Here is a 14,332-nt window from a genome sequence, read left to right as displayed (position 1 = left end):
TCGATCCGTGATCTTTGACACAGTATCTCCTGACAGGGACAAAGAAGAGACAGGAAGATCCGAAGACAAGAACCTACAGCTGCCTGGTTTTGATAAAGAAGTGCTGTTTTGTAAACCTTAACTGGGAGTTTTATCTGAATAGCATTATCGAATGGAACATCAAAATGGGTAATAGATATACATTAGTTTGTTAATTAATCTCTCTTTTCCTTTAGAAATGAAGTGCTGAATTGTTACTTCGTGTAGTTCTTGGCCAATCGAATTGTTACAGATTCCTGTACAGCATAAATCGTTTCTGTGTTACTGGTTTTATCGTAAGCTGGAGGGGTTATGCTGTGTCGTAACGAGTCTAAAACAAATTTGGCAAAACAAGCGTGCATCTGTGCAGTTCATTGAGTGAACTGGAGATTTGCACCATTCATGACCTGGATGAAGTGATTCTTCCGCCGTGATCTGAATCTCCAAAAGTGAAAGGCTACCCAAATTCTCCGTAGTTGACAGGATTCGAACCTGCGTGGGAATGCCCCAATGGATTTCAAGTCCATCGCCTTAACCACTCGGCCACAACTACAAATGGATGGGCAGCATGCTCATTTCCAGGTCTCTGTCCCTGGGGCGCTTAGCAGTAGTGAATCATTGTTTGGTTTATTTGAATTCAAAGCCCACAGCTTTCAAATCGATGAAATGTCGGGACAAAGTGGGTCTGGGTGTTTCACCCCGATAGGTGGGATCTATATTCAGCTTAAACGACGGCGGAAAATGCAGACAAATACTCAGCAGGTCGAGCAGGATCTGGGCTTGGAAAAGGCGATTCAGTGTTTCAAAACTTCTCCAGAACGTTATCAGAACTCCGTTTTCTCCCAGTAGTACTGACAAACCTGTTGACATTCCCCAGAATGTTCTTTTTTTTCAGATTCCCAACATCCACAATCCTTTCCATTAGCCATTAAAACGATACAGAAATTCCTTTGCGATTCTGGATAAGATTCCTGTTTGGGGCACATTTTCGTGACATTAAAAACCCGGAGATGTGCAGGAAAGAAAGCCAATGAAGTATGACCTGTGAGAGGTCCGACACTGGAACGTCCCAAACAACCAACCGTTCAGTTAATGGATGAACGTGTTGACCAATTACACAACAGAGACGGGGTGAACTGACTCATTGTACGATCCAAAAACATGCTTTTCACGAATTCAAACTTCAGCCTGCCCTTCACGAAGTGATTGATGTCCTGTATCAGTTTTTCTTTTGCAAAATAAATCCTGGGACATTCACTGCAGTGAAATGGCAACAATCCTGTACCCGCTGGAAACACATCCACGTCACAGCAACCAACTTTTCTACAATAGGATTCCTGCTCTCTTCGATGCTTTTTCGTAACTTGTTTGTACCCGAGTCTTCGCGTGGTCTTGTAGCCGTGGCGAGGGTTGAATTCCTGACGCGCAGGAATGAAAATCCTTTCAATGTCTCCGATTGGTCCATGTCTAGAGAACAACAGAATCAACAGTCACGGCCTCTTAAAGACTGGTTGTGTTAAGTGGGACAATCCACCCTTCATTCACCTGTGGTTTCGCTTCCCAAAGAGATTCTAAAGTTTTCCAAAGCTGGAGACATGCGTTCACTGTTATTTTCCCATGTTGTGTTTTAACCTTCCCAGTGGTGATATTTTCCCCAAACTGCTTCGCAATTCTCCGCCTTTTATGATGTCCAGCGATGAGCAAAGACCTTTTGTCGAGAAATTACTGAGGTTGGGATTCTTCTCTTTGGAACAAAGAAGGTTAACTGGAGATTTTTATGGTCTATTTATAATGATAGGGGAGGGCGCAGTGCGGATGGGTGGGTTGATGTTGTGCAGGAAATGTTGCCAACGATCAGTGTCAGTTTCCAGAAGACTGGGGCTAAAGATATTTAATGAAAAACGAAATTTGCGAAGAATATATAGAGCCTAATCTCAGGGGAACCGTTAATCATTTAAGACACGGATGAGGAGGACATTCTGTCTTTGAGAGAGTAGCAAATCTGCAGAATTCTTTACACTGAAGGGCTGTCAAGGCTGAGTATAATCAAGGTTGAGACGGCCGCACAATTAGTCACTTTGGGAATCAAGAAGAATGGGGATAAGACGGAAAAGTGCCATTAAGAATTAACCAAATCAGACGTGACCTCATTAAAACTTGGAGCTGACCTAATGGGACGAATGACTTCCATCTTTTCCAATATCTCATCTGTCATTTGGAAACTGCGAGAGACAATCGTGAAGAAAGAAATTGCTGGACGTTGAGAAAAGATGATTAGAGTCAAACTGAGTCAACATCATTTGTTGAATGGAAAAACACACTTGACAACTTTGTCAGAGTCCTTTGATAATATTTCGAGCAGAGTTGATCAAATGTTTGTAGGCATTCCATAAGAGACCGTATCAAAAGCCATTGCACAAGATCGGAGTTCACGGTGAAAAGTTAAAAAAAAGTCCAGGATTGTCCGTTGTTTAATTGAAGATACAGAATCTGGATTATTGCGTATTTTTCAAGTTGTAAAAAAGTAATTAGTAAAGTGCTGGAATGGTGAGTCATACGACTTCCATAATTTATATCTGCCTTAATGACTTGATGGAATTGGCAGAGTGAAATATCCGCAGTTTTACTGACGATACACAACAGCTGGGAGGACATTTTGCGATGAGGACAGTGGAATCTGGAAATGGTTAGTGACAGGTTGAGTGGGTGGGAATGCAACAGGTGCACGGAGGAGGTTGCAGAGTTGATAGTTTGGAGGGGAGGGTGATGCACATGGGTGGGAAGGAAATGGGACAGATGGGACAGGTCATAAGGATGATGCTGAGCTGGAAGTTTTGAAGTGAGGTCAGGTGGAGGGAGGGGAAATGTGGAAACTGGTGAAATCCTAATTGATGCCATGGGTTTGGAGGTCCCCGATGTGGATATTTAGCTTTAGAACGTAGAACAATGAAACAATACAGCGCAGCACAAGCCCTTTGGCTTTCGATGTTGTGCCAACCTGTGAACTGATCTGAACTCATCCCCCTATATTATCCCATCATCATCCATGTGTTTATCCAAGATTTGTTTACATTTCCACAATTTAACGACATTGACAGGCATGGCATTCCACACCCTTACTTCTCTCTGAGCAAAGAACCTGCCTCTGACATCTGGCTTAAACCTATATACCCTCAATTTGTAGTTATGACCACTCGTACAAGCTGACATCATCTTCCTAAGAAAAATAGTTCCACCGTCTACCTTATCTAATCCTCTTATCATCTTGTAACTCCCTGGAGTGGTTTTGATCGCAGAGCTGTAGATTTGATTCAAACCAACAGCTCAGCGAGCAGACCTGCACACTCAAACTCAACCTGAGCTGCACATCTTCACAAACCTTGCAAAAATCTTGTAACTCTGTATCAAATCTGCTCTCAGACTTCTTTCAGATGAGAACAGACCCAAGTCTCTCAGATTTTCCTGATAAGACTCTTCCTTCAGGACAGGCAATATCTTGTTCAATCTCGTCTGCAACTTTTCCAATGTTTCCACATTCTTCCTGGAATGGGCGACCAGGCAGTTCAAAATATTCCAAGTGGAGCCACACAAGTGTTTTGTTTCGTTGCAGCATGACATTATGCTCAGGAACTCAATCCTCTACCAATAAAATCGACGACGTCATACTCTTTCACAGGAGCACACTGGTTATTACTGCTGCATCGCAACACCAGCGACGCGAGTTCAATTTCTCCTTCAAGCGGCTATCTGTGTGGGTTTCCGCCCCGTACTCTGTTTTCCCCTCACAATCCAAAAAATGTGCTGGGTCGGTAAAGGGGTAAGTGTAGGAAAATGGGTCTGTCTGGGTCGCGCCTCGGAGGGTCGGTTTATACTTGTTGGGCCGCAAGGTCTGTTTCCACACGGTAAGTAATCAAAAAAAAATCAACCTGGCTTGAAACTATGTACATGGACTCCAAGGTCACTCTGCCCATCCACATTACCAAGAATCTTTCCATTAACTCAGTATTCTGCCTTCCTGTTATTGTTCCCAATGTGAATCACTTCACATTTAGCTGCATTGAACTTTATTTGCCACCTCTAAGACCAATTTTGCAAATTGTTCCTGCTCCCCTGCAACCTGCAACATTTTTCCACGCTGCCCACTACTCCAGCACCTTTCGTGTTATCCGCAAGCTTACTAACCCATTCACTCTATGCCTGCATCTTAGTCATTTACGAAAATGACAAACAACCGTGATCCCAAAACAGATCGTTGTGCCACACCACTCCTTACCGGATTCCAGGGTGAATATTTTCATTAGCCACCACTTGCTGCCTTCTCACAGAAAGCCAGATTCTAATCCAAACAGCGAAATCATCGTCAATACCATGCCTCTGCATTTTCTCCAACAGCCTAACATGTGGAATCTTATCAAAGGTTTTACAGACGTCATGTACACCACGTCAAGTGCCCTACCCTCATCCACATGCTTGGTCACCTTCTCGAAAAACTCACGAAACCATGTGGACCCGCTGAAATCAAGTTGTTGCTGGTTGAATGATTATATATCATCTCTCTCATACTCAGCTCCATATTCTTTCCTACAAGAAAGGTAAGGCTGACTAGTCTACGATTACTTTGGTCATCAGTATTACCCTTCTTCAACAAGGCAACAACTTTTGCTATCCTCCAATCTTCGAGTGCTATTCCTGTAGACAATATCGAAAATAAAGATCAAAGGCAAAGGCTCTGCAATCTCCCCCCGGCTTCCCAGGAAATCCTTGGATAGATCCCAGCTGACCCAGGGGACTTACTTATTTTCGCCCCTTCCAGAATTGCTAACAGGTCCTCCTTGTAAACCGCATTGTAAACCATCCAGTCTAGTAGCCTGTATCTCAGATTCTCCCCGACACCGTTGTCTTAAAACAATATGAATACTAACGAAAAATATTCGTTAGCGCCTTCTTACCTCCTCTGACTCCACACACAATTCATCACTCCTATTTTTGACAAGTCCTCATCTTCCTCTCGTCGTTCTTTGGTTCCTGATATACACGTAGAATTCCTTAGGGTTTTCTAAGATTCTATCCGCAAGCGACTTCTCATGTCCTCTCCTGTCTCTTCTGGACTCTCTGTACAGATTTTTCCTAACTAACTTGTAACTCTCAATCGCCCTAACTGAGCCTTCAAGTCAAATCCTAACATAATCCTCCTACTTTCTCTTGACCTGAGCTTTAAGTTCTTTAGTAAACCACGGTTGCTTCGCTCGACAACTTCCTTCATAACTGACAGGTATATACTCATCAAGTACATGCGATATCTGTTCCTTTAACAAGCTCCACATTTCAATTGTGCTCATACCGTCCGTTTCCTTCCACATCTAGTGCAAACTAAATCTTGCCAAATGTCATCCTAATTGCCTTTCCCTCGGATATAACTCTTTCCCTGCAGTACATAACTATCCCTTTCTATTGCTTAAGTAAACATACCGAACTGTGTTCACGATCACTCAATTGCTCACCTACCTTCACATCTAACACCAGGCCAATTACACAGTAACAAATCCAATGTGGCCTGTGACTGTTAATAAAACGTAGTCTGGCCTCAGGTTATGGACCTGTGTTGAGGATGAGGCAGGATTCATCAAAGTTGATAGGGACAAATAGTTTTTCAGCTCACCTCCCTCTGTTTCCCACACTCGCAGGAGACTGCTGTTATGATCTGGTGCAATTCACAGATGATATCTTTGGTTGCTTCGAAACTTCTGAACACTGTGCAAGTGAGTAAATTAGTACACGAGGACCAGGCTCCCGTCAGGGAGCCAAGAAAGCATGCATTGTCAGAGGGCCAGAACGGATGGAACGGCGCTTTCTCTTTCCAGTGCAAAAGGTCAGTGCTGAAAGGGCAGGCGCTTTTGGAGATTCAGTGCTGTGAGAGATGACGCTGTCAGAGCATCAGTACTGAGAATGCAGAAACTCTCAGATGGTTAGTGCTGAAGGATCGGTTACTGTAATAGGGCAAATTCTAAGGGAGTGGGCACATTCAGAGGGTTAGTGTTGAGGGAGCAGACACTGTTGGAGGGTCAGGACTGAGGGAGAGGTTACTGTCACAGGTTCAGTGCTGAGTAAGTGCCATCATCGCCCGTTCAGTGTTTGGAGAGTGGGTACTCTCGGATGGTCAGTGCTGAGGGATCATATTTAATTTATTTCATGCTAATATTTCCAGAAACAAATAAAATGGCAGCTGAATATGCAAACTGTCCATCAAAACATTCAATGGCAAGTGCAAACATAAATAAATTATCTAAAACCTCTCTCATATTTGAGGACATCCTGCCTGTTTTTGTCATACATCCGCTGCCTGTCTGGTCACATACATCATCACTGTTATAGTCTCACACAACCTCCCCATGTTTTTCATACATTCTCCCACTCTACATCTTACACACCCTCCATGACTTTGTCACACACACCTTCACAGCATGGGACAAACTCGAAGTCTGCCAGTACTGGAGTAGACTTCAGTTTTCCCATTCCCAGGGATACGATTGTGTATAAATGGTTAGAAGTTAGAGGACTCCAAATTCCACTGACTCAGCCCCAATCTCACTTCCCTGCCTGAACTGGGTTAAGAGCGCAGCGAGACCTGACCGAGAGAGAGACAGAGGGGGAGAGAGTGAGTCATAGAAATTGAATGCACAGAATCAGATCCTTCAGTCCAACTTTACCACGCTGATAGTATATCATTAATAACTCTCATCTCATATTTCAGCATTTGGCGTATATCTCTTCCTACTTATTTACCAATCCCGATGTATTATAAACTTTGTACTTCAACCAGCCTCTACCCCTCCCTCTGGCAGCTCATTCCACTCTTGCATCACTCTGAAGGAAAAATGCTGTGTGTGTGGAAAAGGATACTCTCAGGCGTCCACGCTGCTGAGACACCTGTGGGTTCACACCAGTGAGAAGCCATTCATTCATTCGTTGTGTTGGAAATGACTCAAATAATCATACGATCTGCTGTGACATTTTGGCAGCCATGCAGATGATAAATTCTTTATAACACTGACTAGAGCTGTTAATTTTATTCAATGATAAGTAAACGTATTGGTGAGTGGAGAATACATGAAGAGACAGGAGGGACAGATATGAAATGCTTCAATCCTTCACTAAATCTGTACCATGTGCAGATTGATGTCCGTTTCTTCCTTCACCAGTGTTACTTTTTTTAATGTAGGAGGATAAATTACGGACAGAAGTATTTCCTGAACTTTCCAAACCGGTAAAATATTGCAGGACATAGTCAGTTAATTTTCATCTGTCAACGTGTATTTTGGCAGGCTTAATAAATTAGATAAAAACATTTCCTCACAAACAGTGACCATCAAGTGTACACTGAAGATTATTGGAAAGGGCATCGTGGAGGTCGGTGTCCAGTGAACTTCATTAGGGATTGGCTAGGGGAGCTGTGCTCTTTGTGATGTTTATAAAAACGTTGGATGAGGAAGAAGAACGGTGAGGTACTAATTTTGCCGGTGACATGGAGGTTGGTGGAGTTGTCGGTCGTGTATTCGGCTGTTGTGGATTGCAATGAAACATTGCGAGTTTGCAGCACTGGTCTGATATGTGGCAGATGGAGATAAACCCGAAAAAGTATGGAGTCGTTCACTTTGGAAGTGCGATTGTCAATGCAGAACACAGGGTTAAAGGATTCCTGGCAGAGTGAAGGAGCAGAGGAATCTTGGGTCATATTGGCTCTCTTTAGAGCAAGTGTCAGGCGTTGGTCTATCCCAATAACCCTGCACATTTAGACCGACCAAGGAGCTTCCAGTTTTATAAATAAAGTTATGAAATAGTTGTTCGAAGTGACAATCAAAATGAAATAACTTCTTTCTTATGTACATTAGGAGAACCTTTGGATGTAGTATCTACCCAGGTTGCAATTAAAGTCAAGAAAGGTGAGATGATTTGAACAAGTTGGTATACCTCCTTGGAGATATTTCGATTGTTTGCCAATAAATTATGTTTTAGGAAACTAGATATGATAATCTCGTCACGACCAATGAGAGCAAGACGACGGAGATGGCTGTTGTGACTAACATTCATTTTAATAAATGCACCTGGAATTTCTGACATACCACGATGTTTAGCTTTCAGTAAATGTTCTGATATGATGTGTTATATATGAAAAAAAGAAAGTGTGAATTCCCAGTGAACCTGCACTGGAATGGGTCCTAGATACATGTTACTCTTTGAGGAAAAGCCGGACATGAAACGATTTACGTGTCCCGGACAATCACGCTGCATTTTGACATCATCGATGCAGTGACATATTCTCCCATAAGGAACTATCTTTAACCAATCAGAAGCCAGTTAATTCTCACTGGAAATGGGCAGGAATGCAGCGAGGATAATCAGGAAGAGACTACACAATTAGATTGTTAAGATTAAGAACTGTTTACATTTCGAACACAACTGAATAAAAGGGATGGCATATTTTACACCAATGTTTAATCTGTTGTTTGAAACCCATGCATCTGTGTCTGAGTATTTTATAAGCTCACGGCACTCCTCAGGAGAAGGACGGGTCGAGTCGATCTGACCGCAGCAGTTGAAGATGGGGATTTTTAACATCAACTGATCTTAAGTTACTAAAGGTGTTCTTTTCTCTTTCTTGCACAGCGAATTCTTGTGGGAATCAATATTAATGTGGAGATTTTTTTGATGTGTGGGAAACTGCAGCTAACTCCTGCTAATGCACAGTTGATCGGTTATAACACTGTGAATGAAGACACAGAATCGAGACAACATTTACATATTAAAAATGTCGTAATTAAAACAGTATATGTCAAGCAGCATCTGCAATCAAGAACAAGATCAGATGTCGTGCCTGAGATTTGTGGGCGGACAGAGCGTGAAATACACAAATAAAATGAAGCTGGCACTCAAAATACTGCTTCAATGACGTCGTTGAAAGGGAGAATTGCAGATGCTGGAGATTAGTCAGGAGCATATTCCTCAAAAAGGACAGCAGTTCAGGCATCTTCCGACAAGCAGGAAAATCGAAGTTTCAGCAAAAGCCCTTCATTAGTGTTGAGGGTTTGAGACTCACAGGTGGAGAGATTAAATGGCAGGGGCGTGGGGCTGGGGGAAATGCAGCTGAGAGTGCAAAAGATAGATGGAAGTGGGGGGACTGGTGAGAGTCAGAGAGAAGCAGGTTGGACAGGTAGGACAAGCCTTGAGCGCGGTACTGAGATGGAAGTTTGAAACTGGGATTAGATGGGGGGGAGGGGATATGGGGAAACTGTTGAAATCTATATTGATGCCATGGGCCTGGTGTTTCCCGAGGCTGAAAATTAGGTGTATTTTCTCAAAAGTCAGGTGGTAAGGGAGTGGCAATGGAGGAGGCCCAGGACCGGCATGTCCTCGGTGGAGTGGGAGGGTAGTTGAAGTTTTTAGCCAAGAGGTGTTTGGTGTAGGAGTCCTGAAGCGCTCTTCGAGTCAGCATCCGGTCTTCGAAACACAGATGAGAATGCATCTGGAGCAATGGATACAGTAACTGACATGTATGGAAATGGCGGTAAAAGTCTGATGATGTGGAAGGCAGCTTTGTGGCTATGGACCCTGGTTGGCGGGATGTGTGGGCGCAGGTTTTGCAATTCCTGTGGTGGCAAAAGAAACGGCCAATATCTCTGGTGTTGTGTTCCGTTTGTAGGTGGCATAAATGGCCAAGGTTGTATGTAATCTGCAGAGGTAGCTGGGGGTGGAGGGTGATAACCAGGGAATCCCTGCCCTTTTTTGGGGTTGGGGGAGTGTGTTTCGAATGTGAAGGTACAGGAAATGGACGAGATGTTTGGGAGGGCTTCATCAACCAGGTAGGAGGGGAAATTGCGGACTTTGGAAATCCGGACATCTGGTGTGATCTGTGGTGCACTAGTCACCCAGTCATAGAATCATAGAGATATCCAGTAAGGAAACTAGCCCTTCAGTCCAAGCCACCCATGCCGTCCAGATATCCCAAATCAATCTAGTTCACCTGCCAGCAGCCAGCCCATAACCCTCCTAACCCTTCCTATTCATTTGCTCATCAAAGTGCATTTTACATGTTGCAATTGTACCATGCTCCACCACTTCCTGTGGCAGCTGATTCCATACACGTACAACCCTCTGTGTGAAAAAGTTGCCACTGAGATTTCTCTTATATCATTCATCTCTCACCCTAAATTTGTGCCCTCTAATTCTGGACTCTCACACGTCATGGAAAATACTTTGGCTATTTTTCCTATCCATGACCCTCTTAACTATGTAAACCTCCAGAAGGTCACCCCTCAGCCTCCAACGCTCGAGGCAAAATAGCTCCAGTCAGTTCAGCCTCTCCCTTTAGCTCAAATCCTCCAACCGTGGCAACATCCTTGTAAATCTTTTCTGGACCCTTTCAAGTTTCACCGCATGAATTAGATAGGAAGGAAACCAGAATTGCACGCAATATTCCGAAAGTGGACGAAGCAATGTCCGGGACAGCCGCAAAATGGACGCAATGTTCTGAACAATTATGCAAAGGATACCATTGTTCACTATCCTATCTGCCAGCGAATACACTTTCAAGGAGCTATGAACGTGCACTCCATGGTCTCTTCTTTCCTCAACACTCCCTATGTCCTGACCGTTAAGTGGAAATGTCCTGCTGAGTTTTGCTTTCCCAAAATGCAGCACCTCACATTCACCTTAATTAATCTCCACCTTCCCCTTCTCAGCCGATTGGCCCATCTGACAAAGATCTTGTTGTAATCTGTGGCAACATTCCTTGCTGTCCACGACACCTCCAATGATGATGTCATTTGCAAGCTTACTGATTATGCCTCATATGCTCACATCCATATCATTTATAAAAAATGACGAAAAGTCGAGGACCAAGCAACGATCCTTCTGGCACTCCACTGGTCACAGGCCTCCAGTCTGAAAAGCAACCCTCGGCCACCACATTCTTCATTCTACCGTTCAGCCAGTTCAATATTCAAATGGCTAGTTCTGCCTGTATTCGTTGAGATCTAACCTTGTTCATCAGTCTCCCATGGGAAAACTTGTCGAACGCCCCTGTGAAGTCCATATAGATGACATCTATCGCTGTGCCCTCATGAATACATTTAGTTACTGTTATGGAAAGTTATCCATTTCGTGAGGAATTTGAAAGAGAATGATTTTCGAACATTTCATGCTGTGCTGAGCTTTGTATACAATACGTTGTTGAGGTTTGCAGCCAGCTTGTCGCTGTTTCAATTTTGTAAACGTTCAACTCGTTCTTGCGAGAGTCGGACACAGTGAAAGCAGAAAAACTGTTATGTCCAAGACCAGGGAATGAGAGAATAACAACCTGAGTTCTCCCAGTCATTGCACTTGAGTGTGAGATAAGAAACAGTATAAGGGAAGTATCTGAAGAATGCTCCGATAACCCTCACATTGAGGCATCGAGATGAAAGTACTGGGGTCAATTCTGCTGAATTTAAATTGAGCTCCTTTCTTTGCCCTTGCTCTGAGTTGAGTCAAGTCATTTTAGTTTCCACGACAGTAAACTTGGGGGCTCGTCCCGGTACCAGGCGACTGAGTGGGATTCTGAAGATTCCTAGGAGGCGTAGCCACCAGCACCATGAAGGTGATTCTCTTCATATCGAGCGCTGAATTGGCCCTTTTGTGTGACAGGACCCCGAATATGTTGATCACACAAGCGCCGGCATTCAAATCGAATAGGGTCGCCTTCAGAGTCGTGACTTAAATAATCCTACGTAGACACTCATTCTAAGAGAATAAATTAAGCAGGGGCAGAGTTCAGTAAACTCTCGCGTGGCATTAGATCAAAACCCAAGGGAAGGGAACAGCCGTCTCTGGAGTGTTTCAGAGACAGCACATTTAAGGGTGGTTTTAGACTTGAAGCCACCACTGGTTGAGTTGGACTCACCAAAGGCGTACTGGATGTGTGGTTTCTTCGTTTACGAAAACCAAGGCATTGAGGCGGACTTGTCCAATGCGAGAGGGGAACTCCAGAGGTAAGGAAGCTAGTCAAAGAGAAAAGATAACGGTACCACGAGAGAGAGAGAGAGAGAGAGAGAGAGAGAGAGAGAGAGAGAGAGCTGAACACTTTTCCAGTTACTCGAAAAATGTGCTCTGACAAGAGCAAACAAATGGACAGTCCACACAGTACTTGAAAGGGCCAACCAAAAACGCAATACATGCTAAATAATTATGTCCTCGCATATGTAAAGCGGTCAGAGTTGTGGATCAAGGAATGTGATTTACCTGAGGGAGAAAGTTTTAGTAAATGACATGTGGAAATATTGAGGTTGATGTCGTAGGAGAGGGAGGAGAAAAGGACGGGAAAAATAGAACCTGTGAATTGGAGTGCTTCTCAAATGAGGCTGATATCAGAGAAAGGAAATCTCAAGTAGGTGATAGATCAAATACACGTGCAAACACCAACACACATGCAAACTCGAGCGTAACACAACCTAACGACGCTGTACAGGGTCATACTTAAGTTTCATATTCTGACCTTTTTTACTGCCCTCCGAGACCAACAGACCCCTACGACATCCGCCTGGCGAAGGTTCCACGTCAGCAGCCAACGCCTCATGGTCTGCTGAATCACAAGTCGCACGCCATACCTGCAACCAATTGAAGGAAGAAGCCCAAAAGAAGGACATCCACTCCAAGATGGAAAGACATTTAGATGCTGGAATCTGAAACCAAAAGAGAAAATGCTGGAAAATCTCAGCAGGTCTGGCACCATCTGCAAGGAGAGAAAAGACCTGACGTTTTGAGTCTGACCCTTTGTTAAAGATAAAAAATGAGGAGAATTAGGGAACTATTTACACCAGGCTGAGAGAAGGTGAGTCAAGGCTCCAGATGCAAAGGTGATAATGACAGTGCACAGACAGATTAAAGGGAGATGAGGAGCTGCGAATGACCAAGGCTGAAGACAGTGCAATGTAACAAAATATGTGGGGGATGGGTGAAACAAAGACAAAATGGAAAACAGGGGAGAAGCGTAGCAAAGCGGGAAGAGAAGAGGAAAAATTTATTGACAGAGTGGGAAGCGACAGAAAGAGAGACAGTCAAGAAATAAGAGGTACAGAACAGTGAACAAACACAAATAAGAAAGGTAAATAAAATAATTGAAATAAAATTATCTGAAGTTTCTTGAATTTAACAACTTCAGACAATTTTACTTCATCATTTTATTCATCTATTTTATCATTTCACCTGCAATATCATAGAGACATTACATATGGACAGCACTGAAAACACAGTCTTCGGTCAAACTCGTCCATTCTGAACAGATATCCTCAACCGATCCAGCCGCGATTGCATGCACTTGACCCATGTCTCTCTAAAGCCTTCCTATTCAAATACACATCCAAATTCCTTAAAAGTATTGGAATTGTACCAGCCATCACCAGCTTGTCTGGCAACTTATTGCAGAAGCGCACCATCCTCTGCGTGAAGCCGTTGCTCCACACTGCCTTTCGAATTCTCACCCTCCCACACCAGATTGCTACCCTCTTGTTCTGCACTGCCCCACCTGAACGAAAGGAACTTATCTATTTACCCGATTCATGCCCCTCATGATTGAAAAACCTCTATAAGATCAGCTCCAAGCCTCTGACGCGCAAAGCAAAATCGTGAGAGAGTGTTCAGCCTGTAAACGTTTGCACCTTTTCCATTTTCAAATGTAGGATGTACTGTGCTGTCTGAAGCAGTCATCTTAGCAGCTGATTTGTCGCTGACGAACGCTGCAGGAAGGCGTGATAACTTGCTAAATATGCTGTTAAAAGAAGATTGCATAAGCAACATGAGTCATTGAGCAAAACATGCAAGTGAGTTCTGCGCTGTTGCTGACACCAAAGCAACTGCATCGTTCGGGAGCAGCAAGAATCCATGGATATCCAATTTGAGGTGGTTAATGTTTCAGTGGCAGTTGGAAATGAAGAGATTGAAGGCAGGTAATAGGACAGCACGGGGTTTCCTGGTGGATGGAGTGCATTGGAGGTGGGCAAAGGGGTCCTTGGAGGTTGGCGGGAGTCTTCATTGTGAAAGTAAGCTCGGAGGCGGCAGAAGAAGTGTACTTTTTGGTGATCGTCTTAGCATCATAATCTAATATGATCCATTTTGTCCGAAGTGAGGGACGGGTGGGAATTTCTTGCTGAGATTTAATGTTTCAATTGAATGTCCTTTTGTTGAGTATTTTTCACTGTCCCTCAAATGTTTTCCATTGTTCATTTACAGACACATATTTCAGTTTGTTTAGCTTGGTAATCTTGGTCAGTTCTCCTCTCAACCT

At 43.6% G+C, this 14,332-nt stretch overlaps 1 non-coding gene across 1 annotated transcript; it reads right to left on the bottom strand.

Moving 5' to 3' along the window:
- Nucleotides 1-489: 489 nt before the first annotated feature.
- Nucleotides 490-571, bottom strand: trnas-uga (transfer RNA serine (anticodon UGA)). Its single transcript has one exon. It is a non-coding gene; the product is annotated as a tRNA-Ser (tRNA).
- Between the last annotated feature and the right edge of the window lie 13,761 nt (nt 572-14,332).

This window comes from Hemiscyllium ocellatum, unplaced genomic scaffold, assembly GCF_020745735.1.
Source record: "Hemiscyllium ocellatum isolate sHemOce1 unplaced genomic scaffold, sHemOce1.pat.X.cur. scaffold_294_pat_ctg1, whole genome shotgun sequence".
NCBI classification, from domain to species: domain Eukaryota; kingdom Metazoa; phylum Chordata; class Chondrichthyes; order Orectolobiformes; family Hemiscylliidae; genus Hemiscyllium; species Hemiscyllium ocellatum.
The sequence above is the reverse complement of the archived record's forward strand: the minus strand, read 5'-3'. Positions and strand labels throughout refer to the sequence as shown.